The following is a 23806-nucleotide window of genomic DNA, read 5'->3' as shown; positions in this document are numbered from 1 at the left end:
ACACAGCTGAGAGCCGCAGCAGCCGGCGCTGACGTCACGGGGCGGCGTTGCCAGCTCATCCCCCAGCAGCAGGCCGACGGCCGGGACAGCACTGTGCGGCAGAGAGGCGGGGTGCGGCGCGGCGCGCCGCGGCTGTACTTCGGCCAGACTGTGAAAACGTCGCCGGCTGGGGATCGAGTCTGACAGATGAGAATCTGTTCCATCTTCTGGACTCAGCTGTACTGTGTAAACGCTATACCTGGATCCACCGGAGCAGGTTCAGGTGTCATCTAAACTAGCACGTAACACGCCTTGCAACACGCTGAAGTCGCCTATCGAGGCGATTATTGCGCTGCCACGCGGGATTAGCCAAGCGGTCTCAGGCGCTACAGTCATGGATTGTGCGGCTGGTCCCAGCGGAGGTTCGAGTCCTCCCTCGGACATGGGTGTGTGTGTGTTTGTCCTTTGGATAATTTGGGTTAAGTAATGCGTAAGCTTAGGGACTTATGACCCTAGCAGTTAAGTCGCATAGGATTTCACACATGTTTGAATATTTCATTACTGCGCTGCGACCGCATATACAGGGAGTTTCAAAAAGAATAAACGTATTTCGAATGCATATATTTAGTAAACCTTAAGACATACAGATATGAACCTTTACACACATATTTACGAACCTTTGAAGTTCAGATCAAAGATGTTCAATATGCCCTCCATCAGCGACATAAAAAATACAGGGTGAATCAAAAAGAATACCACAACTTTAGGAATTTAAAACTCTGCAACGACAAAAGGCAGAGCTAAGCACTATCTGTCGGCGAATTAAGGGAGCTATAAAGTTTCATCTAGTTGTACATTTGTTCGCTTGAGGCGCTGTTGACTAGGCGTCAGCGTCAATTGATGCTAAGATGGCGACCGCTCAACAGAAAGCTTTTTGTGTTATTGAGTACGGCAGAAGTGAATCGACGACAGTCGTTCAGCGTGCATTTCGAACGAAGTATGGTGTTAAACCTCCTGATAGGTGGTGTATTAAACGTTGGTGTAAACAATTTACAGAGAATGGGTGTTTGTGTAAAGGGAAAAGTTCTGGACGGCCGAGAACGAGTGATGAAAATGTAGCACGCATCCAGCAAGCATTTGTTCGCAGCCCAGGAAAATCGACTCGCAGAGCTAGCAGAGAGCTGCAAATTCCACAATCAACTGTATGGAGAGTCCTACAAAAAAGGTTAGTTGTGAAACCTTATCGTCTGAAATTGGTTCAAGCACTGTATGCAGCTGATAAGATTAAAAGAATCGATTTCTGTGATTTTATCCTTGCTCAAATGGAAACAGATGAATCTTTCGTTTCAAAGATTGTGTTTAGTGATGAAGCAATTTTCCACACTAACGGGAAAGTCAACCGTCACAATGTCTGTATATGGGGCACTGAGAATCTGCGCGAAACAACTCAGTATGAACGTGACTCGCCTAAGGTAAACGTTTTCTGTGCCATTTCAGCCAATAAAGTTTTTGGTCCCTTTTTCTTCGAAGGTGCTACTGTGATTGGACTACAGTATCTGGAGATGCTAGAGAATTGGCTGTTCCCTCAGCTCGAACAAGAAGCACAACAATTCATATTTCAGCAGGATGGAGCGCCACCACATTGGCACTTATCTGTCCATAACTACCTGAACGCCAACTACCCGAGGCGATGGATCGGCCGCCAGGCAGCCCGTGACAGAGCACTTCATCACTGGCCTCCAAGAAGCCCTGATCTTACCCCCTGCGATTTTTTCTTGTGGGGGTATGTTAAGGATATGGTGTTTCGGCCACCTCTCCCAGCCACCATTGATGATTTGAAACGAGAAATAACAGCAGCTATCCAAACTGTTACGCCTGATATGCTACAGAGAGTGTGGAACGAGTTGGAGTATCGGGTTGATATTGCTCGAGTGTCTGGAGGGGGCCATATTGAACATCTCTGAACTTGTTTTTGAGTGAAAAAAAACCTTTTTAAATACTCTTTGTAATGATGTATAACAGAAGGTTATATTATGTTTCTTTCATTAAATACACATTTTTAAAGTTGTGGTATTCTTTTTGAATCACCCTGTATTATATTGATACTCAAATTCCTTCCACACTCGGGTATGTCGTTTGTCACTGATGTTATAGCAGTACGAATCCGGTTCTTCAACTCCTCCAGATTCTGTGGGACTATTCATACATAAACCTTCTCTTGAACGAAACCCCATAGGAAGAAGTCAGAGGGTGTCAAATCTGGTGACCGTGGAGCCCAGGTGTCACATGCTAACTCGCCAGCTCCTTGACGACCAATCCAACGGTTCGGTAGAGTTTCATTCAGATATCCACGAACTTGGCCACTCCAGTGACGGGGTGCCCTCTCTCGTTGGAAAATGAAGTATTCTTCGTGCAGCCTCGAAAGCAAGCAGTTTTGTAACATAGCGACATACTGCTGACCGTTAACTGTGGATAATGCTTATTCTTTTCCATTTCAAAAATAAGTTACAGTTATGTACACTCACATTGGATAGAGAGATAATAAAACATATGAACTAAAGTGCTCATGTCAAATAAGCAACAGTTATCTATTAAATCCAACACTAAACCCACCAGTTTCGCAAGCCACTAGCACTGACATAAGACTCAAGGGTATATTATTTATTTCGATTATAAATTCGTAACTTCGATGTCTGAGAAAGCTTTTACCCTAAAAGTTTGCATATCCTACACACGTCTTCATTGTATGAGGACGTGCTGGAAAGTTCATGTGGAATAGAATGGGCCGTAAACATATGCTCGGGATATCGCACAAAACACATTGACTTTTGGCGAATCTCGTACATGTTCAATGGCAGCATGTGGGTTCTGTAGGCCCCAAATTCGAACATTGTGTTTGTTTACATGACCACTAACATCATCAAAAATGTTTTATTACTGAACACGGTATGTTATGCGAAAGTGTTATCTTGCCAACAGCATAAAGAATCTCGTTTACACAATGTCACACTTTTGGGTTTGTCATCATGGCGCAGAGCTTGCAACAGCTGTAACTTCTACGGCGACACAACCAACCGACGTTTCAAAACACGCCAAGTTGTTGTTGTAGGCAGTTGTAGCTACCGACTGGCACGACGAGTTGATTTTGAAGGAGTACACTGGAAATTAGTTTGAATTCATGTAACATTTTCTTCGGGAACATGATGGTGGCCAGCACTGTTTCCTCTACATACAAATCCTGTATCTAGAAACTGTCGATACCATCTGCGAATGTTCCGCCCATTCGGATACATCAATTTGGTACCTCAAACTGAAACGTCTTTGCACTGTAATCACGGAACTGCACGTCGCGCAAACTCGAGAACACAAAATGATTTCTGCTGCAGAGTAGCCATTTTAAACATATGTCGGTTACGACGAAAAACTGAAGACCACTGACATCTAGTGGCTATTAATAAAAACTAGATTACGTATTCGTTTCTCCAATAGCCGAGCCGAGACGCAGCAATCGATAGTTTAGACAAAATAATACTTCGTAATATGTATATTCTTTTTGAAACACCCTGTATTTATCGTACATCCTAGAGACACAGAAGATGTCGAGCTATAACCGTGGAGACAAGCAAAAGGAAAAGGAAGAGATCCTCAAACTTTTCCTAAATACATGCAAGATTTGCTGCCGGAAATTGTGTTAGACCAGTACAAAGATACAACTGAAAAAAAAAAAAGAAAACTCAGATTAAAGTCACTGCGGCCAAAAAAGATAAAGGTATGGAGAGAAGTTGCTGTTGACTTTAATTCTCGCAACATCGCGGCAAATCGCGACTGGAAGAGCCTGAAATTGTGTTACGAAAAAGTTAAGAAAGGGATCAACAAAGCATTCGCGCATGACGGGGTCTAATTATGTATGTGATACGTAAACTAGAGCAGAAACGGCGGCAAAACTCTTCAAGGCTGAAATGCGGAAAACAGGAGGCGGTAATTTCCTCTGACACAGATTCGGATATCACAGGCTGCAGTTCATTCGCTTCAACAGTAAACGAGGAGACAGCTGTATCTTCACGTGAAACTATTGCTCTCGTGGATGACAATGAAAATGAAAACGAAGGAGAGGATGTTCACTTGAGCCGGTACCAGCGGTACTAAAATAATGTACAAACTTTACCGTAACAGCACAATGCTGCGCATTTTGCACTGAAAATAACATCTAGTTGAATGTAGATGAGCAAGCCAGTATTCTGTTATAGGAGGGTGGTTTGAAAAGTTCTCGGAACGGAATAGAAAAAGTACTTACATTACTGAAACTTTTTTTATTTTTCAGTGTAGTCTCCTTGTAGATTAATGCACTTGGTCCTACGATGTTCCAGTGCCTTGATCACATCTCGAAAATAAGTTTCTTCCAGGCCTGCACAATAGTTGTCAACTCTGGCTATCAGTTCTTCGTTTGAAGTGAATCTGCGTCCACTAAGACAAATTTTCAGTTTTCGGAAGAGATGGATGTCTGACCGAGCCGTATCAAGTGAATTAGTTCGTGTAATTTTCCCATGGCGACGGCACATGTGAGCGGGCGTGCATTGTCTTGATGGAAGATGATTTCCTTCCTTCCTAAAACTGGCCTTTTTTGCCGTAGCTTTTGTTGCAACTTGACCAGGAGGTTAGCATAGTATTCTACAGTAATTGTTTGCCCAGTGGGGAGGTTATCTACAAACAGAATCCCCTTCGCATCCCAGAACACGGATGCCATAACCTTTCCTGCCGAAGGAATTGTCTTTGCTTTCTTTGGTGGCAGAGAATCAGCATGTTTCCACTGCTTTGACGGATGTTTTGTCTCTGGGGTATAGTAGTGCACCCAAGTTTCATCTGTGGTCATAGAACGGCGCAAAAAAATCATGTTCGTTTCTTCTAAAGTGGGCCAAACATTGTTCCCATGTGTCCATTCTCGTGTGTTTTTGACTCAGCGAGAAGAGCCGCCGCACCCATCTTGCAGATATTTTTTTCATATCTAATTCTTCAGTTATAATGTGATGTACCCTTTCAGATGACATCTGGCAAGCGTGAGCAATTTCACGCACTTTCAATAGGCATTCCTCCGTGACCATTTTGTGCACTTTTCTACATCTACATCTGCATCTACATGGATACTCTGCAAATCACATTTAAGTGCCTCGCAGAGGGTTCATCGAACCTCCTTCACAATTCTCTATTATTCCAATCTCGTATAGCGTGCGGAAAGAATGAACACCTATATCTTTCTGTACAAGCTCTGATTTCCCTTATTTTATCGTGGTGATCGTTCCGCCCTATGTAGGTCGGTGTCAACAAAATATTTTCGTATTCGGAGGAGAAAGTTGGTGATTGGAATTTCGTGAGAAGATTCTGTCGTAACGAAAAATGCCTTTCTTTTAATGATTTCCAGACCAAATCCTGTATCATTTCTGTGACACTCACTCCCATATTTCGCGATAATACAAAACGTGCTGCCTTTCTTTGAACTTTTTTATGTACTCCGTCAGTCCCACCTGGTAAGGATCTCACACCGCGCAGCAGTATTGTAAAAGAGGACGGACAAGCGTAGTGCAGGCAGTCTCCTTAGTAGGTCTGTTGCATTTTCTAAGTGTTCTGCCAATAAAACGCAGCCTTTGGTAATTGTAATAGCTGGGTATTTGGTTGACTTTACGGCTTTAACATTAGACTGATTTATCGTGCAACCGAAGTTTAACGAGTTCCTTTTAGCACTCATGTGGATGACCTCACACTTTTCGTTATTTAGGGTCAACTGTCACTTTTCACACCATTCAGATATTTTTTCTAAATCGTTTTGCATTTTGTTTAGATCTTCTGATGACTTTATTAGTCGATAAACGACAGCGTCATCTGCAAAACAACCGAAGACGGCTGCTCAGATTGTCTCCCAAATTGCTCACGTAGTTGAGGAACAGCAAAGGGCCTATAACAAACGTGTTCAAAAGTGTGTGAAATCTTATGGGACTTAACTGATAAGGTCATCAGTCCCTAAACTTACACACTACTTAACCTAAATTATCCTAAGGACAAACACACACAGCCATACCCGAGGGAGGACTCGAACCTCCGCCGGGACCGGCCGCACAGTCCACGACTGCAGCGCCCCCAGACCGCTGTGCTAATCCCGCCCGGCGGGCCTGTGACACTACCTTGGGGAACGCCTAAAATCACTTACTGTATTTACTCGATGACCTTCCGTCAATTACTACGAACTGTGACCTCTCTGACAGGAAATCGCAAATCCAGTCACATAACTGAGACGATATTCCATAAGCACGCAATTTTATTACGAGCCGCTTGTGTGGTACAGTGTCAAAGCCTTCTGGAAATCCTGGAATACGTAATCCATCTGAAATCCTTTGTCAATAGCACTCAGCACTTCATGTGAATAAAGAGCTAGTTGTGTTCCACAGGAACGATGTTTTCTAAACCCATGTTGACTGTGTGTCAATAGACCGTTTCCTTCTTGGTAATTCATAATGTTCGAACACAATATATGTTCTAAAATCCTGCTGCATATCGACGTTAACGATATGAGCCTGTAATTTAGTGGATTACTCCTACTACCCTTCTTGAATATTGGTGTGACCTTAAAACGGTACAGTAGTTTCCGCTCTATAAGCAGCAGTTTTCGCTGCTCGCTCGCACTGAGAAATACAAACAGAGGCGGCTCCACCGCCAATTTTATCGCACGACGCGGCCGGCTGCGGGTGCAACAGAACCCATGTGGACGGGTGGAAAGAAATGTGTCCGGCTTCATATTACGTATTTATATGTGTCGCGTATTATGCATTTCTTGTACGTGAATTTGAATCTGCACATGAACCTTCCTAACCCTCCTCACACCTTTCCCTAAAGCGTGGCCAAATCTTTGTTGGGAAGTAGTTCTGTAGTATAGTAGTGCCAACCTTACTCCTGGCTAGGGGATCAGAGAGACACCACAAGCAGGTCAAAGTCAAAGACTTTCCAGTGTCACAAGATTTGTGGTGGAGAGGTTGGTCACGGCCAAGTGGTTCGACCACCCCCTCCACTGGGCCCAGGAAGACCTCTGGGTGCCCGCCATATTATTGGAGTGTTACAGAAGACGGGTGAGTGAGCTGACGTGCCCTCAGTGCGTCTGTCTCAATGTTCATGCATGGGAGAGAGGTATTTGAATATTTGTACTAATTCTTTTATTTCCAGCTTCGGATTGTGTAAGGAAATGAATGATCTCGGTAATTTAGGAAATTTGACCCCCTGTGTTAATGTATCTGGTCCCCAGTTTGCCTGTTATCCTCCACACGTAGTGGATGTCCTATGTAAAATATTGGGAGGCTTTGGTGGTATACATTTGGCCAACGCAATTCCGTCTTGCACGTAGAAAAGTGCGTGCAGATTCCTATATAATATACCCGAGCTATAAGTTGTAAAATTGTAATGTCTGTAAACTGGAACAATTGTGGCAATCGCTGTAAAATCGAGTGATAATATTTAAAAGAAATACGTAATCAATTGTCATCAATCTTTAATATTCCTTAATAATCTCAAAGAAGTCAAGTTAAAGGAATTTATTTAAAATAAAAGCTATAGAATGCAGGGACCCACACATCAGCGTGTGAGCCCTCCAGCCCCTTGCCTAGTATCGTACGGAAAGGACACACTCTCTAGGTAGCGCTCTCAAGCTCCTCTCCCCAGTTACCCGTTGCGCAATTTTCATTCATAACGTGGAGTCATGAAGCGTGGGCTGGTTTGCTCACGTTGCATTGCGATTGCATAATACGCGGTTTCAACATGAACTTATCCGCATCGTACTGCATGTGAAGTAACACAAGTAATGTTAGAGAGAGATTAAAGGGTGATAACCAGGCAAGGTATGGTAACGTGGAAGGAAGTCGTGTTTGCAAATCGAATGGCAAGAAGCAGTGAAAGAAAAAGGGGGGAAAGGAGAAGTATTTAATGACTGACAGTGGTGCTGCCAGTAGCAATGGATGTAATGTTGTACTATTTTGGTGTGGTGTGTCCTGAGGGGTGAGAACACATTTCTCATGTTTTATCATTTGAACTCATTGGTAGAGGGTTATTCTTCTTGTAAGTTTTGGTGTAAGGGCTTGAAGTAGTTAGTGGAATAATTTAACCAAGCAGACTAATTTCTTTCATGATTGTAAATAAAGTTGTGGAAACGGTATCAATGTAGTGATTCGCGGTTGCGGTGTAGGATGAGGGACAACCACAATCCCATTCCTATGAAACTTCAATACCTTCATCGGTTGATGACCCAGTCATCAACCCAAAACAGGCGAACGTGTGTTTAGAAAATAGGCCTAGATAACTTAAGTCTAACTGGCACCTCAATTTAATTCTAAAGGCTGTGAGGTAAATCGGTGTATGTCAAATTGTTGTAAATAGGTTTAGATTTAATATCTGTTTAGGCTCTAACTGGTACCTCAATTTTATTGTAAACTTATGAGGTGATCCACAGTACTGCAATTGTAATTCGTAACAGTTTGATTTTTTTTATCTGGATATTATTGTTTTTGTCACCTCCAATTCTATAAAATAAGGGTCGACATAATTTTTGTAATAGGAATACTTTTAATTTTACTGTAAATAAAAGCCTGTGGATAAGTTGTGATGAACAATGAGAAAGTTGTACTTTGTAAAATCTTATTTACAAAAATGTGTTTGTGTGCAAGTCGCTTCGAGTGGTCGAGAGGCACGGAGAGTGGCTGGGACTGCGTGGAGAGGGAGAGACGTAACGGGGCTACCTACCTGGAGCTGGCGCGTGTCTCGCTCCCTCCTGGCCCTGTCTCTACCACCACCTGGCGGGTCGGAGAGGCCGAAGCGATCAGCAGAGGGAAGCAGCTACGAGCCCTCCTCGCGTGAAAGGGAAAGTTGCAGGGGGGAGCCTCTGCTGACGTCACTCACCCCAGCTGAGCCTACGGCCACTCTCAGGGGCCACGCCGCGCTAGCCGACAGCTGCGTCATCAGACACGCCTCACAGCAGGCATCACAGTGGTAACCACTGCTGACGTCACTCGCCCCAGATGAGCGGGCTGGCCACCTCCGTAGCCACGGCGCGCCAGTCAACAGCTGTGTCATCTGACACATCCCCACAGCAAGCATCGGCGGACACGGCTAGCCTTCAGTTGGGTAACCCCTGAGGTGAAGCAGTGGACTATGGCGCTGAAGCACCTATATGCAGCGGGGAATGACGACCGGATGACTGTCACCCTGGTCTCCGGTAGCCCTAGCTGTCATCATTATAGTTGTCGTCGAGACATTATGGGACTGATGAATGATGATGTGTTTCAAACTGCTCTGTCGTGAAGAAGGAGAGAAAGGAACTGTTTACGAGATATGATTTTTGCCAAGACTAAGGTACCTACGAAGATTTATTTACCCTGTGGATCGCTAAGTAGGTATAAAGTGAAGAAGGACTGAGACAGGCGCCATTGTGAATGGTTCGACAAAGGAAGAAATGATCTCTCAGGCAATACGATTGTGATGACCAAGTGAAAAAGTAGAGCATGATGCCCGCCTAGTTTATCGGTGATCCATAGCTCAGGTCATAGTAATATTGAAAGTTTACTGACAAAGGTTAACTGAGGAGTTTTGTTCAGAGATAATCTGGTTGGTGGTAGGCACAGGTGGCGGTGCTGATGAACAGATGTAAGAGGAGTGGGCCATGCTGTTACGTCGTGTTTGGCGAGGTACATGATCACATAAGCAGACGGCATACGGAGTCACTGGCACTTGGATGTGAAGTTAGGTTGTCCTCCTAGTATCTTTGGAATAATGCTCTGTCCATCGCCCCTAGGTTGTAGTAGATTGTCGATTAGCGTGTGACGATATGAAAGTAGGTAAAGTGCATTTTGTGTTTGTTTATTTTCAGGTCCATCGATTTTTGTAACAACTATTTTGTACGTTTGTTTTAGTGCTATGTGGTACAGTGTTGTGTTTGGATAATTTATCTTTATGATAGTTCACTTGAAGTTTTTTTGGTGACGTTTTTTATAATGTTCATTTGGAATTTGTCAACAGGTTAGGTTAGTGGTTCTTTAATTTTATTATGTAGCTGAAGTATGTTTCTTTTGTTGTTGTTTCTGTACTATGCACAGTGTTTTTACCATTGCAGACAACTTAAATGTTATTTTCTTTGTGTATATAAGTTATGGACTTAGTTGTGACATGCACAATGTGGGCGTTGTCCCATATAGTTTAGAGGCTTTTGTCTTTGTGTGTGTAATAAGATAACATTTAATTTTAGTATAACTTGTGTTCTTATAATTGTAATCGTTTCTTGATGTTCCTTTATGTGCATTAGAATAGTTCTATTGTAATTTGTTGATGTGTGTTTGCACACGTCCATGTTGGTAAGGATTTAATGAACATAATTTTATTGAAAGGTGTTCTTCTATTTTGTGATGTTTGTGATATTAAAAGGAAAAAAAGCTTTTGTCTCCATTATAGAACTACGATTTTCACGAATAATTTGATATTTCTCATGAATTTTTTAGTTTTGCACTTACATCATAGCTAGATAAGTAAAATTAGTTGTCTTTAAGGTGTGTTTGAGAAATCCTTTGATAATTGATTGCTAAGACACGGACGTCGTGATGTGGTATAGTATTGTGTCGTTCCATAACAATATTTTGCTTTGTTTTGCCCTTGGTGTAAAACGGGCGTCCACTGAATTTTATGCCTAATTTATTTGTTAATTTTGCACTTTTCACTCAGATTTTTAAGTGTATTCAGCATCATTTGATTTTTCAAATGACATTTCTTTGGCTCATCTTAACGTAAATTCTTTCATATATTATTTTAGCATTATTGGATTTGTTTGTTGATCTTGTACTTTTCACTTAGAAATTTACATTCGCTTGGCAGCACCATCTGATTTTACAAATGACATTTCTGTGGTTCATTTTAACTTAAATTTTCATCACGAAATGAATGATTTTGAATGGTCATCACTTGTTTGCCTAGGAGGTTAATTTAGACATTTCCTAAGTTATTCACTTACTATGTCGTTTAAATGCCATCGCCATATGCCAAGTGGCCGCTTATTTGATCCGTTCATAGTGGGAATATTCATTCATGCCAGAGAGCAGGACGTTGCAATTTTTTTATCCTTTTCTATAGCACTAACTACTGTTTCCAATTGTTTTCATTTTTCTGTTACGTAAGCATAGAACATAAGATTGGCAAAAGAAATGAACCAGAATTGTCCTCACATGAGAAGAACATTTCGGATCATTTCTTTTCATCCACGCATGGGGTGATGAAACGGTACAGTAGTTTCCGCTCTATAAGCAGCAGGTTTCGCTGCTCGCTCGCACCCGGAAATACAAAGAGGCGGCTCCGCAGACAATTTTATTACACGACACGGCCGGCCGCGGGTGCAACAGAACCCATGTGGACGGGTGGAAAGAAATGTGTCAGGCTTCATAATAAGTATTTATATGTGTTGTGTATTTGCATTTCTTGTACGAGGATGTGAATCTGCACATGAACTTTCCTAATCCTCCTCACACCTTTCCCTAAAGCGTGGCCAAATCTCTGTTGGGAAGTAGTTCTGTAGTATAGTAGTGCCAACCTTACTCCTGGCTAGGGGATCAGAGAGACACCACAAGCAGGTCAAAGTCAAAGACTTTCCAGTGTCACAAGATTTGTGGTGGAGAGGTTGGTCACGGCCAAGTGGTTCGACCACCCCCTCCACCGCGCCCAGGAAGACCTCTGGGTGCCCGCCATATTCTTGGAGTGTTACAGAAGACGGGTGAGTGAGCAGACGTGCCCTCAGTGCGTCTGTCTCAATGTTCACGCACGGAAGAGAGGTATTTGAATATTTGCACTAATTCTTTTATTTCCAGCTTCGAATTGTGTAAGGAAATGAATGTTCTTCTTTAACTTCGGAAATTTGACTCCCTGTGTTAATGTTTCTGGTCCTCAGTTTGCCCATTATCCTCCTCACATAGTGGATGTCCTACGTAAAATATTGGGAGACTTTGCCCATAGAAATTTGCGTATAATATACCCGAGCTAAAAGTTGTAAAATTGTAATATCTGTAAACTGGAACATTTGGTGCAATCGCTGTAAAATCGGGTGATAATGATTAAAATAAATAGGTAATCAATTGTCATCAATCTTTAACATACCTTAAAAATCACAAAGAAGTCAAGTTAAAGGAATTTATTTAAAATAAAAGATATAGAATGCAGGGACCCACACATCAGCGTGTGAGCCCTTGAGCCCCTTGCCTAGTATTGTACAGAAAGGACACGCTCTCTAGGTAGCGCTCTCAAATTCCCATCTCCAGTCATCCGTTGCGCAATTTTCATTCAGGGCTTGACGACATCAACTTTCATCTGGCGTCCCTAGGCTAGGACTGTAGACGTGAATCTTTCAATCTGTGCAACTTTCCAGTCTTTGCATACGGATCTTTCGTGGGGCGAATGGTTGGATATGATTGTTAAGTATGGAGCTAATGCATCAGCATACTCCGAAAAGAACCTAATTGGTGTACAGTCTGGACCAGAAGACTTGCTTTTATTGAGTGAAATGAGTTGCTTCACTACTCCGAGGATGTTTACTTCTACGTTACTCATGTTAGCAACTGTTCTCGATTCGAATTCTGGAATATTTACTTCATCTTCGTTTGTGAAGGGATTTCGGAAGGCTGTGTTTAGTAAATCTCCTTTAGCAGCACTGTCTTCGATAGTATCTTCATTATTATCGCGCAGAGAAGGCACTGATTGTGTCTTTCCGCTAACATGGTTCACATATGACCAGAATCTCTTAGGATTTTCTGCCAGGTTTCGAGACAAAGATTCGTTGTGGAAACTGTTATAGGCGTCTCGCATTGAACTCCGTTCTACGTTTCGAGCTTCTGTAAAGGATCGCCAATCTTGGGGATTTTGCGTCTGTTTAAATTTAGCATGTTTGTTTCGTTGTTTCTGCAACAGTGATCTAACCCTTTTTGTGTACCAAGGAGGATCAGCTCCGTCGTTTGTTAGTTTATTTGGTATAAATCTCTCATTTGCTGCCGATACTATTTCTTTGAATCTAAGCCACATCTGGTTTATACTTGTATTATTAATTTGAAATGAGTGGAGATTGTCTCTCAGGAAGGCGTCAAGTGAATTTTTATCTGCTTTTTAGAATAGGTAAATTTTTCGCTTATTTTTCTAGGATTTGGGGATTATAATATTCAATCTTCCTACGACAAACCTGTCTTCACTAATCCCTATATCGGTTTTGGTGCTGATTATTAACTCAGGATTATTTGTTGCTAAGAGGTCAAGTCTGTTTTCACAACCGTTTAGTATTCGTGTGGGTTGATGAACTAACTGCTCGAAATAATTTCCAGAGAATGCGTTTAGCACAATTTCGGATGATATTTTATGCACATCTACGGAATTAAGCAAGTATTTTCGCCAACATATCGAGGGGAAATTAATGTCAGCACCAACTATTAACGCATGAGTCGGGTACGTGTTTGAAATCAAACTCAAGTTTTCTTCGAACCTATCAGCAACTGTATCATCTGAACTGGGAGGTCGGTAAAAGGATCCAATTATTATTTTATTCCCGTTGCCAACAATGGCCTCTGCCCATACTAACTCACAGGAAGTATCCACTTCAATTTCGCGACAAGTTGAACTACTTCTGACAGCAACAAACACGCCTCCGCCTCCGCCTTTTGCAATGATTTCTGAAGTAGTGACACAATTTGGCCGACCACTGCACGGATCATTACCTAATCTCTCCCGGCCAATTCCCTCAGTGTATTCTGGAAGTCGGCACGAATGTCCTTTGCTTTCACACCTTTCTTTAATCACTGCTCGAATCTCAATTTTTTTCCATCTTCGCAAATCATTGCGCCGGAACAACAACAGAGCCACGTCACCGCCACAGCTCTCTTCAGAGAGCGCTGACGTGGCCCGTGTTTACAGGCGACAAACAGTCCAGTCTAAGAATTTTTAACGCGTTGCAGCCCTGTCAGCAACTGTGATAAATTAATACGTCAAAAATCCACCTCAGTTGCGAAATGTTACTGGTCTTTACCCAGGTTTCAGCTAGACTAATCTAGCCTTCTTCAGAAGCGTAAAATAAACTAACACATGTCAGAACAAGGCACGGTCAAACATAGAAAGCTACAGTACCGTGGTGCCATGTGAGGCTACGTCACTCAGCTGAGGAACAGCCCCGGCCCCACTTCTTGGAGAGTGGTCGGTTAGCCGCGGACGCTACGTCGCAACTGACTGTGGCACGTGGATATGTTCTGAGACGGCGGACCACGCGCATGCGCGCACGGAAAGTCAGAGGTGCCTGCCATTGGCTGACTTTTATGTTACATACTGGGAAATTACCTATAATGTTAAACTGTAAATTTGTGAGAGGACAAGGCACTAAGTAGATAGGATCCCGATGAGCGTTAACTGTAACCCAACACCTTATTAACTGATAAGAAATTTACTTAGACGTTAAGTTCAGATTGTTACATTAAAAACCACATATTATCACCGCTATGTTGTATGGTTCCGCACGATCTCATGTGGGGGATGAGTAAGGTTATATGTCCGTAACGCGAGAACTTCTCAGGGCTAGGACAAGGTGGAAATGAAAAAATTTCCATTATACAGAGAGCAATACGTCAATTTGTTAACGCGAAATTTGACTAAAGTTGTTATACTACTGCACTACATTACTACGGATTTATAACTGACTGGGTGTGTAAAGCTTAGAGCATCATTTATAACTTTATGCACAGATGGTCAACGTTGTGTTTAGTAAACCTGTAGTAACTTAACCAAACACACACCAACTATATGTAGTCACAAGGGTGACGTGGAACAAAACTCTTAAGGGGAAAGGTTAATTATTAGTTAGTAGTGGGTTCAAGACCCCTATGCATTTACATAGGTTATGCTACCGTAATTGTCGAAATATACACACTAGTGTGTCAGATATTACCTACTTAGGATATTGCCTGTAAGGCTATTAACAATTTGGATGAGGATTATTGTGAGCGTGGTGAAATTGTGACATACACTACCAAGAAATAAGGACCTAATATTTAAAGTAGGGTTTATCAGGGCGAACAACGCCACTGCTTATATACTATTGACCGACATAGGTTAAGCATTTACAAAATATAGTCTGCAACCTAACCTTTGATATCTCAAAGGTTACATTGTATACAGCGTGACCACGCGGAAAACGCTATAGTTTTCATTAAAAAAGATTTGCTCTTTAGAGCAACAATGTCAAAGTTATCTGCCTATGGAAGAATAATTTAAACCATACTGCATAAATATTAAACTTAGCTTAAATTGGCGTCAAGATCTCATCAATTTTTTTTCTTTATTGTTATTTTAAACCTGTACAACAGGCAGGCTGTAAGCAGCATTCTACGCTGCTCTTCAGCCATAGGATACACAATGAGAGAAAACACTGAGAAGACACATAAGTTACAGAATGGTGGGCAATAAAACAGTAGACACATAAACACAAACACGGAGCTGTTCACACTCGACGATAATCCACACTGCAAACTGTTGATACGACGCACAAACACTGAAGAAGCCGATGGCACTGGTGAACGATGGAGTGCGACGGTGAACACTGAACACTAAACATGACGGCACACACGTGACACTGATGGCAGTGATCTCCGGCGCGCGAATGTCCACTTAGCGTGTGCGAGTCCGGGGACCTGCCAACAGAGGAACATAGGTGAGGTGGGGGAGAGGGGAGATCAAGGATGCCAATGGCAGAGCATACAGGGGCAGGAGGAGAGGGACAGGGAAGCCCAGGGGAGGAGTGGGGAGAAATGGAGGAGGGAGGGAAAAGGGAGAGAAGGGAGGGAGGGTGCCCAGAGGAGCAAGCACAGGAGGAGGGTGGGAGGATCACAGTTGGTAGGAGGGGTAGATGGAGGGGAGGAGGGCATCATCAGGGAGAGGGAGCTGGCGGAAGCCACCTTGGGAGAGGTTAAGGAGGGTAAAGAGATGGAGACCAGGTGGGACGTGGGAATACAGGCGCGGCAGCGGGTGGGGGTGGGAGAGGATCGGGGAGACGAGCGGGTGAGGAGGATCGAGTTCACGGGAGGTGTACAGGATCCGTATCCTTTCAAGGAAAAGGAGGAGGTGGGGGAAGGGGATGAGATCGTACAGGATCTGCATGGGGGAGGGGAGACGGATGCGATAGGCGAGGCGGAGAGCAAGACGTTCAAGGATTTGGAGGGATTTATAAAAGGTAGGGGGGGCGGAGATCCAAGCCGGATGGGCATAACAAAGGATAGGGCGGATGAGGGATTTATAGGTGTGGAGGATGGTGGAGGGGTCCAGACCCCACGTACAGCCGGAGAGGAGTTTGAGGAGACTGAGTCGGGAGCGTGCCTTGGCTTGGATTGTCCGGAGGTGGGGAGTGCAGGAGAGGCGACGCTCGAGGGTGACGCCAAGGTACTTAAAGGTGGGAGTGAGGGCGATAGGACGGCCATAGATGGGTGAGATAGAAATCAAGGAGGCGGAAGGAAGGGGTGGTTTTGCCTACAATGATCGCCTGGGTTTTGGAGGGATTGACCTTGAGCAACCACTGGTTGCACCAAGTGGTGAACCGGTCAAGATGGGATTGGAGAAGGTGTTGAGACCGCTGCAGGGTGGGGGCGAGGGCAAGGAATGCGGTGTCGTCGGCAAACCGGAGAAGGTGGACGGGGGGTGACGGCGGCGGCATGTCCGCCGTGTACAAAGGGTACAGAAGGGGGGAGAGGACGGAGCCTAAGGGCACACCGGCGGAGGGGAAAAAGGTGTAGGAATCCGTGTTATGGATGGTGACGTAGGAAGGGCGGCGGGAGAGAAAGGAGCCGATAAGACGGACGTAGTTAATGGGAGGGGCGAAGGTTTGGAGCTTGAAGAGGAGACCGGAATGCCAGATGCGGTCATAAGCTCGTTCGAGGTCCAGGGAGTGGAAGATTGCGGAGCGACGGGAATTAAGCTGTTCGGAAAGGAGATGAGTGAGGTGAAGGAGAAGGTCGTCGGAAGAGAAGGACGGTCGAAAGCCACACTCAGTAACGGGAAGGAGGCAGTGCTGGCGGAGATGCTAGTGGGTGCGGCGGGTGAGGATAGATTCCAGGACCTTGCTGAAGACCGAGGTAAGGCTGATGGGACGGTAGGAGGAGACGGCGGATGGCGGTTTGCCAGGTTTAAGGAACATCAGGATATGGGAGGTTTTCCTCAGGTCGGGGTAGTAACCAGTGGACGGGACTACATTGTAGAGCCTGGCCAGGGTGGAGAGTAAAGAGACAGGAGCTTCACGAAGGTGGCGGTAGGTGACACGATCGTGACCAGGAGCGGTGTTGCCTTTTGTGCGGAGTGTAGCAATGAGATCCTGTGTAGTGATAGGGGCATTGAGTTCCGTGTGTGCAATGTTGTCCAAGTACTGGAAACCAGCAGCGAGGGGAGGGACAGTGGTGTCAGTTCGAACGCGGATACCCGGGAAGAGGGAGTAATCGAACTGGTGATCAATCAAATATTATTGGCCAGCTTGAATTAGAGGTGGGCATAAGGCTTCATGCCTGTGGATAGAAAGAATAGGCAATGTGCGCCAGCCTCGTTAGTAGGTTTCACAACCATATTGTCAGTTCTGTTCGAACTAGAACTATATTTACTGTAAGGAATTTTAATTAAACCGTAATACTGAACGTTACCAAATACCTGATACTTCGACGCTTAAGACTTAGAAATTCAACACGACATCAACAGCCCAATGAATATCGCGTGAACAACTCGTTGCGCTAGCGCTGACCTCTCGTGGTGACTCCGAGAACTTTTCAAACCACCCTCGTGGTGTCAGACTCTCGTTGCAAGAACGAAAGAACAGAAAATATTCTCGATAAGAAATGCCAGTTTGGGAAAGAAAGATTAGCACGCCTCGAGCGTGAACATAAAATCAAGGTACAGTGCTCTCTTGCAGAAGGTGAAATAAGAATGGAAACCCTAAAAATAAATAAAGAAATTAAAAGATTATCAAACTTTTAAACTGACACATTGTAGATATCTTCCAGTCTTCTAATTTCCGGTACATACCTTGTCAATAAATATCGCACGCATTGCATTGTGACTGCTGTTACCTTCATTTCCTTGGGGTATGTAGTCTGTTCTAATTTCTTTGTAGACAGATTGTCATCCTGAAATTATATGTGGGGTGTTGGATATATCTTAATACAATGTAATCATTTTTTTGAGACCAATTTGTTGTGTAAAAGGTAGCTTTTAATATTATTCGTGGTGTTCTTCTCCTGATGCGGAATTAAATAACCACGAGAAAGGGAAGTAACCAGACCTAAATGAAAGGAAAAGAAAATCTCCCTTTCAAACAGAGACTTTTGACATTTATTCAATTAATTCAAAAACTTTTTAAATAAATATATTGTTAATAACCGCCGCCCTCACGTCATAATTACCTCTGTTGTCTTCGTGTTCTGCAGATGCTGGAATTTCTGCGCACACCCTTCTCACTTCTGCTTGTCGTCATTTCAGGTAGCCGGTCTGAGGCATTGGCAGCCATACTGTGGAAGACAAATGCTGCAACTATGATAACTGCTGCACGATTTACTTTCATTCTGAGTCCTAAATTCAAACAGGGAAACCGCCACTCCAAACATTCTTTCAACGTCTGGTCTGGTCTTCTCGTGGGCACGATTACAGATTCGCTCAGCCGCCGTTTCTTCGCGAAGTACCGGCGTCAGCAAATACCTCCTTCACTGACAGTCACTGTCTCCCAGAAGTATGCCTTCCAGAATTTCTCTTGTTCTTAACTGAACATGTACATGTGAGTTTCCGTACATGTTGCTGTCGTGGACAGATCCTGGTCATCTAGCCACGATATTTAAATATCGCCGCTGAGCGTCTGACATCGCTTGTACATAAAATCACCCGTGACGATTTCTAAATATCTCAGCACTGTCGCCAAAACTTTTTTGCAAATTGTTGGTAAGGTCCTATGGGACCAAACTGCTGAGGTCATCGGTCCCTAGGCTTACACACTACTTAACCTAACTTAAACTAACTTACGCTAAGGACATCACTCACACCCATGCTCGAGGGAGGATTCGAACCTCCGAAGAGGGGGAGCCGCGTGAATCGTGGCAAGGCGCCTGAGACCGCGCGGCGATCCCGTGCAGCCACTTTCACCGCCAAGCCATTGATGGGGATGTGAGTGCAGTCAAGAGCACCTACAACGCCAGAAAAATGGCAAAAATCTCCGTCTAAATCTACATATATACTCTGCAAACCACCGTGAGGTGCATGGCAGAGGTTACGTCCCATTCTACCAGTTATTAGGGTTTCTTCCCGCTCCATTCACGTATGGAACGCGGGAGGAATGATGGTTTGAATGCCTGTGGGCGTGCTGTCATTATTCTAATCTTATCCACACGACCCCCATATGAACAATACGTAGGGGGTTGTAGTATATTCCTAGAGTAATCATTTAAAGCCGGTTCTTGAAACTTTGTTGATACACTTTCTCGCGATAGTCATCAAGAGCCTTTCAATTCAGAACGTTCAGTACCCCTGTTACACTCTCCTACGGATTAAACAAACCTGTGACCATTCATGCTGCTCTTCTCAGTACGGCTCACGCACACACTTGAGCAGTATTCTAGAACTGGTCACACAGGTGATTCGTAAGCCATCTCCTTTGTAGAATGACTGCACTTCCCCAGTATTCTACCAGTAAACCGAAGTCTACCACCCGCTTTACCCACGACTGAACCTATCTGATCACTCGATTTCATATCCCTACGAAATGTTACACCCAGGTTTTTATGTGAGTAGGCTGACTTCAACAGTGACTCATTATATTAGAGTAATAGGACAGTACGGTTCTTCATTTTGTGGTCTGAAATTTTACATTTCTGAACATTTAGAGCAATTTGCCAATCCTTGCACGATGTTGAAATCTTATCAGTCTAGCTTCTTTGAGATAGTATCTCATTATAGATAACTGCATTATCAGCACAAAGCCTGATTTTGCTATTAACACTGTCTGTAAGGTCATTAATATACAATATCAACACCAAGGGTTCCAACAAACTTCCCTGTGGCGCACTTGAAGTTACTTCCACATCTGACAATAACTCTCCATTGAAGATAACATGGTGTGTCGTCCCAACCAAAAAGTCCTCAGTCCCGTCATAAATTTCACTTGTTACCCCATACGAATGTACTTTTGACAATAAGTGTGAGTGTGGTACTGAGTCAAACGCTTTTCGGAAATCAACAAATACTCCATTTTCCTGCTTGCCTTGATCGAAAGCTTTCAATATGTCATGTGAGAAAAGTGTGTGTTTCACATGATCGATGTTTTCGAAATACATGCTTGTTGGCTTTGAGAAGGTCATTCTGTTCAAGACACCACATTAAGTTTGATCTCAGAATAAGTTCTACGAGTCTACAACAAATCGATGTTGGGTGTTCGTAGCGCCATTTTTTACCCATAAGCAGTTTGATTAATACCTTGTGGACAACTCTGCCTGTCGGCAGCTTAGGGTCTTCATTTAATTATCATTTCATTCTAAGTGAGCTGCATGGTCACCGATGGTATGTCCGAAAGAACAGATACCATCTTCATATAGTTAAGGCTAACCGGCCATTGACCTTCTTCGTCTGTGCTGGATGCACACGCATTGCCCCAACTCTTACGGGACTCGCTAAGATTGTCTGCGGCGAGTAACGAGTGCAGTTGGCAGAGACACTACGAATGTAGTGTGTGGGCATTAATTTGGAAATGTGGGTCTCAGGGAGAGAGTGCGAGGGATAAATCCCTGCAGTCGCAGTATCCTCTGAGCCCTCGGCGGCCATGTAGGCAGGAGATCACGGTTCGAGTCCCGACTGGGGCACACATTTTCAGCTGGCCCCGTTGATGTATATCAACGCGTGTCGACAGCTTAGGGTCTTGATTTAATTATCATTTCAGCTCTGCAAGCTGTTGCTACGTTTAATTTATACAGGTAACCAACTACCATGTGAAAGGTTCCTGTGGCGTGAAATCTTAAAGTTAAGAGCAGTATGCGCATTGCAGTCAATGGCTGGTATCTTTTGGTTGGTTTCCTCAGATAGTCTCTGAACCTTAGTTGCAACTGCTTTGCAATGTTTTTGTCCAAGCGAAACGTCAGCATAAACGATTTGTTATTTACCTCCAGCAGTGGATTCGTCCTTTCATGGAACATATGGGGAGCAAACTGGGTCTCGTCGTGGTCGTCGTTTTCAGTGGACACACCCGAATGCTGAGATATCCGTAAAATGAAAGAAATGAAACGATGGAATTCAAATCGTGTATGGTTGTTGCACACAGAATTTTGCCCAACACTGTTTCAGAAAGCTTGGAAAACGGAGAGTATAGTGGGTTTCAATAGTATGGAATGGAATGACATGGTAGTGTTGATGTATTTATCGTTACGACCAGTGCAGCGGAGAAACTAGCAACAAATGAAGAAAAAGATTCCGAAAAAGCCTGCTAAATGGTGCCGCTATGTTGATGACACATTTGTAGTGTGGACTCATGGTGAAGAAGAGTTGGATGTCTTCTTGGAGCATCTGAACAGTATTAACCCGAAGATACAGTTTACAATGGAGAAAGAGAGCAACGGTCAAGTCAGTGTCCTGGATGTGTCGGTAATTAAATGGGTGGATGGGACGCTGGGCCACAAGGTATATAGAAACAACACTCACACGGATCGATACCTCCACAAGGAATATAACCGTCATCCAAGGCAAAAAAGAGGTGTCATGAAAACCTTAGTGGACTGAGCCAACAAAATCTGCGAGCCGGCTTACTTACAAAATGTACTAAATCACTTACGGTCCCCTTCATGAAAAATGGATATACCAGCAAGGAAATTGATCGAGCCCTCCATCGAAGAAGAAAAGAAGCCAGAAGTCCAGAGCAACAACGGTCACCTACTGGAAAAGTTTTCCTACAGTTCATTAATAAAGTCACGGACCGTATCGGGAAAGTTCTGGCCAAGTATGGGATCGAAACAATCTTCAGCCCCACCAAGAAGATTAAGGAATATTTAAGAGCTGCAAAGGACGCCCGACACCCCGTAGCAACACCTGGGGTATACCAAATCCCATGCAGTTGTGGACAGATATATATTGGAACAACGAAGAGAAGTGTAAACATCCGCTTAGCCGAACATAAAAGAAACTGTCGCTTAGGACACATCGAGAAATCGCCCATAGCTAGGCATGTTTTTCGAATGGGAATCACGAAATTAAATTTAATGAGACAAGCGTTCTAGCAGGAACATCCCATAATCATGCGCGCATGTGTAGAGAAGCAATAGAGATTCACAAACAACATAACAATTTTAATAGAAAAGAGGAAGTTTTATAGACAAATTATGGATGTCGACTTTGCGCCAGCAGAATGACAATCGATTGCTTTTAATCGAGAATGATGACGCCTTCCAAAGATAGGCATATCGTCGGCATCAAGTGACGAATGGTGGTGCCCTCTATGCTCTCTATAAATGCTAGAGTACCTGGAGCCTCAGTGGCAATAGCCGGACGACCTCAGAAGATGCCTACCGCAGCTGGAGACGAAACGTCAGGTAGAAATTTTATACATCGTCCACGGCCTCTCAGCCCGGAAGTTTTAACTCAAGAAGATTCCGAGAATTGACGTGAGATATTTTGCAGTGCAGTGCATGACGCAACCTCTGATCCAGCGACAAAGCTGAGATATTGGACGTCGTTATTGGCATATCGCTAAATACTTTCTTATGTTCTATTCATCAACACATGTAGTATTGCCATAGCAGTATTCGGTAGTAAAAATTTTGATACGAACTCCGTAGTTGCTGCCAATCGCGCCAAGAGAGACCATACGTAAGAGATGGTGAAACGTTATTGTTTGCTGTCAGAATTCCCATACTTAACAGCAGACGAAGAAAGGAAAATTCGAAATATTTGCAGTGAACAGCTAAGTGCTTATGAAATGTGAACTAATCAGCTAAATAGCCAGTCATCTCCCAACAACTATTATGAGATTAATCATTGCATACAAACGGTCGCCGGTAATTTCTTTAACTAACCTTCCAGGTCGAGGAGGAAAGTATTTCGGACATCAGTGAGGTGGGAATGGCGTAGTCATGTATTTACTTACCATTTTTGGTGTTAATAATAATTTTTCATTATTTCTATTCCTTTTTGTTAAAAGCAAAAGCGATGTTTAGCAATGTCACTACACTATAAACTGGCAGTTACAGTGGGAGGTGACAGGGTGGAGAAGAGTTTGTAACTCTGTAATTCTGGCGAATTTTGCATGAAAACCAGAAATGCACTCGACCCCCTCCTTACCTACCACCTAATTAATTATGTGCACAACGGTAACGAAGGGAGTTGATGGTGAACCCTACTAGTTGGTAAAATGAGTGCATGCTTACAGTAAAAATAGTAATCTACTGATTAAAGAAAGGAATTTTATCATAATAAATGACAGGAAATGGGATTCTGCATTTATCTGCGAAACGCTATGTTGATTAAACATTACAGTGAGATTTATTATAAATCAGAACACAAAGGTACTTGGCTGTCGATACAAACAGTTGGCTAAACGATAGGGTATACTGAACTATTGTGAGAATAAGAGTTGGCTCGAGAACAAGGGGCTCCTACTCTCTGTGATGGAATAGACTGACGATAATGACTGTAGGTTCTAATTAATCAAATATTACTCCCCCGACTATAATGCACCGAGCGAGGTGGGGCAGTGGTTAGCACACTGGACTCGCATTCGGAAGAACGACGGTTCAATCCC

The sequence above is a fragment of the Schistocerca americana genome, chromosome 11 (assembly GCF_021461395.2).
Source record: "Schistocerca americana isolate TAMUIC-IGC-003095 chromosome 11, iqSchAmer2.1, whole genome shotgun sequence".
Classification (NCBI taxonomy): domain Eukaryota; kingdom Metazoa; phylum Arthropoda; class Insecta; order Orthoptera; family Acrididae; genus Schistocerca; species Schistocerca americana.
Note: the sequence above shows the minus strand (reverse complement) of the source record.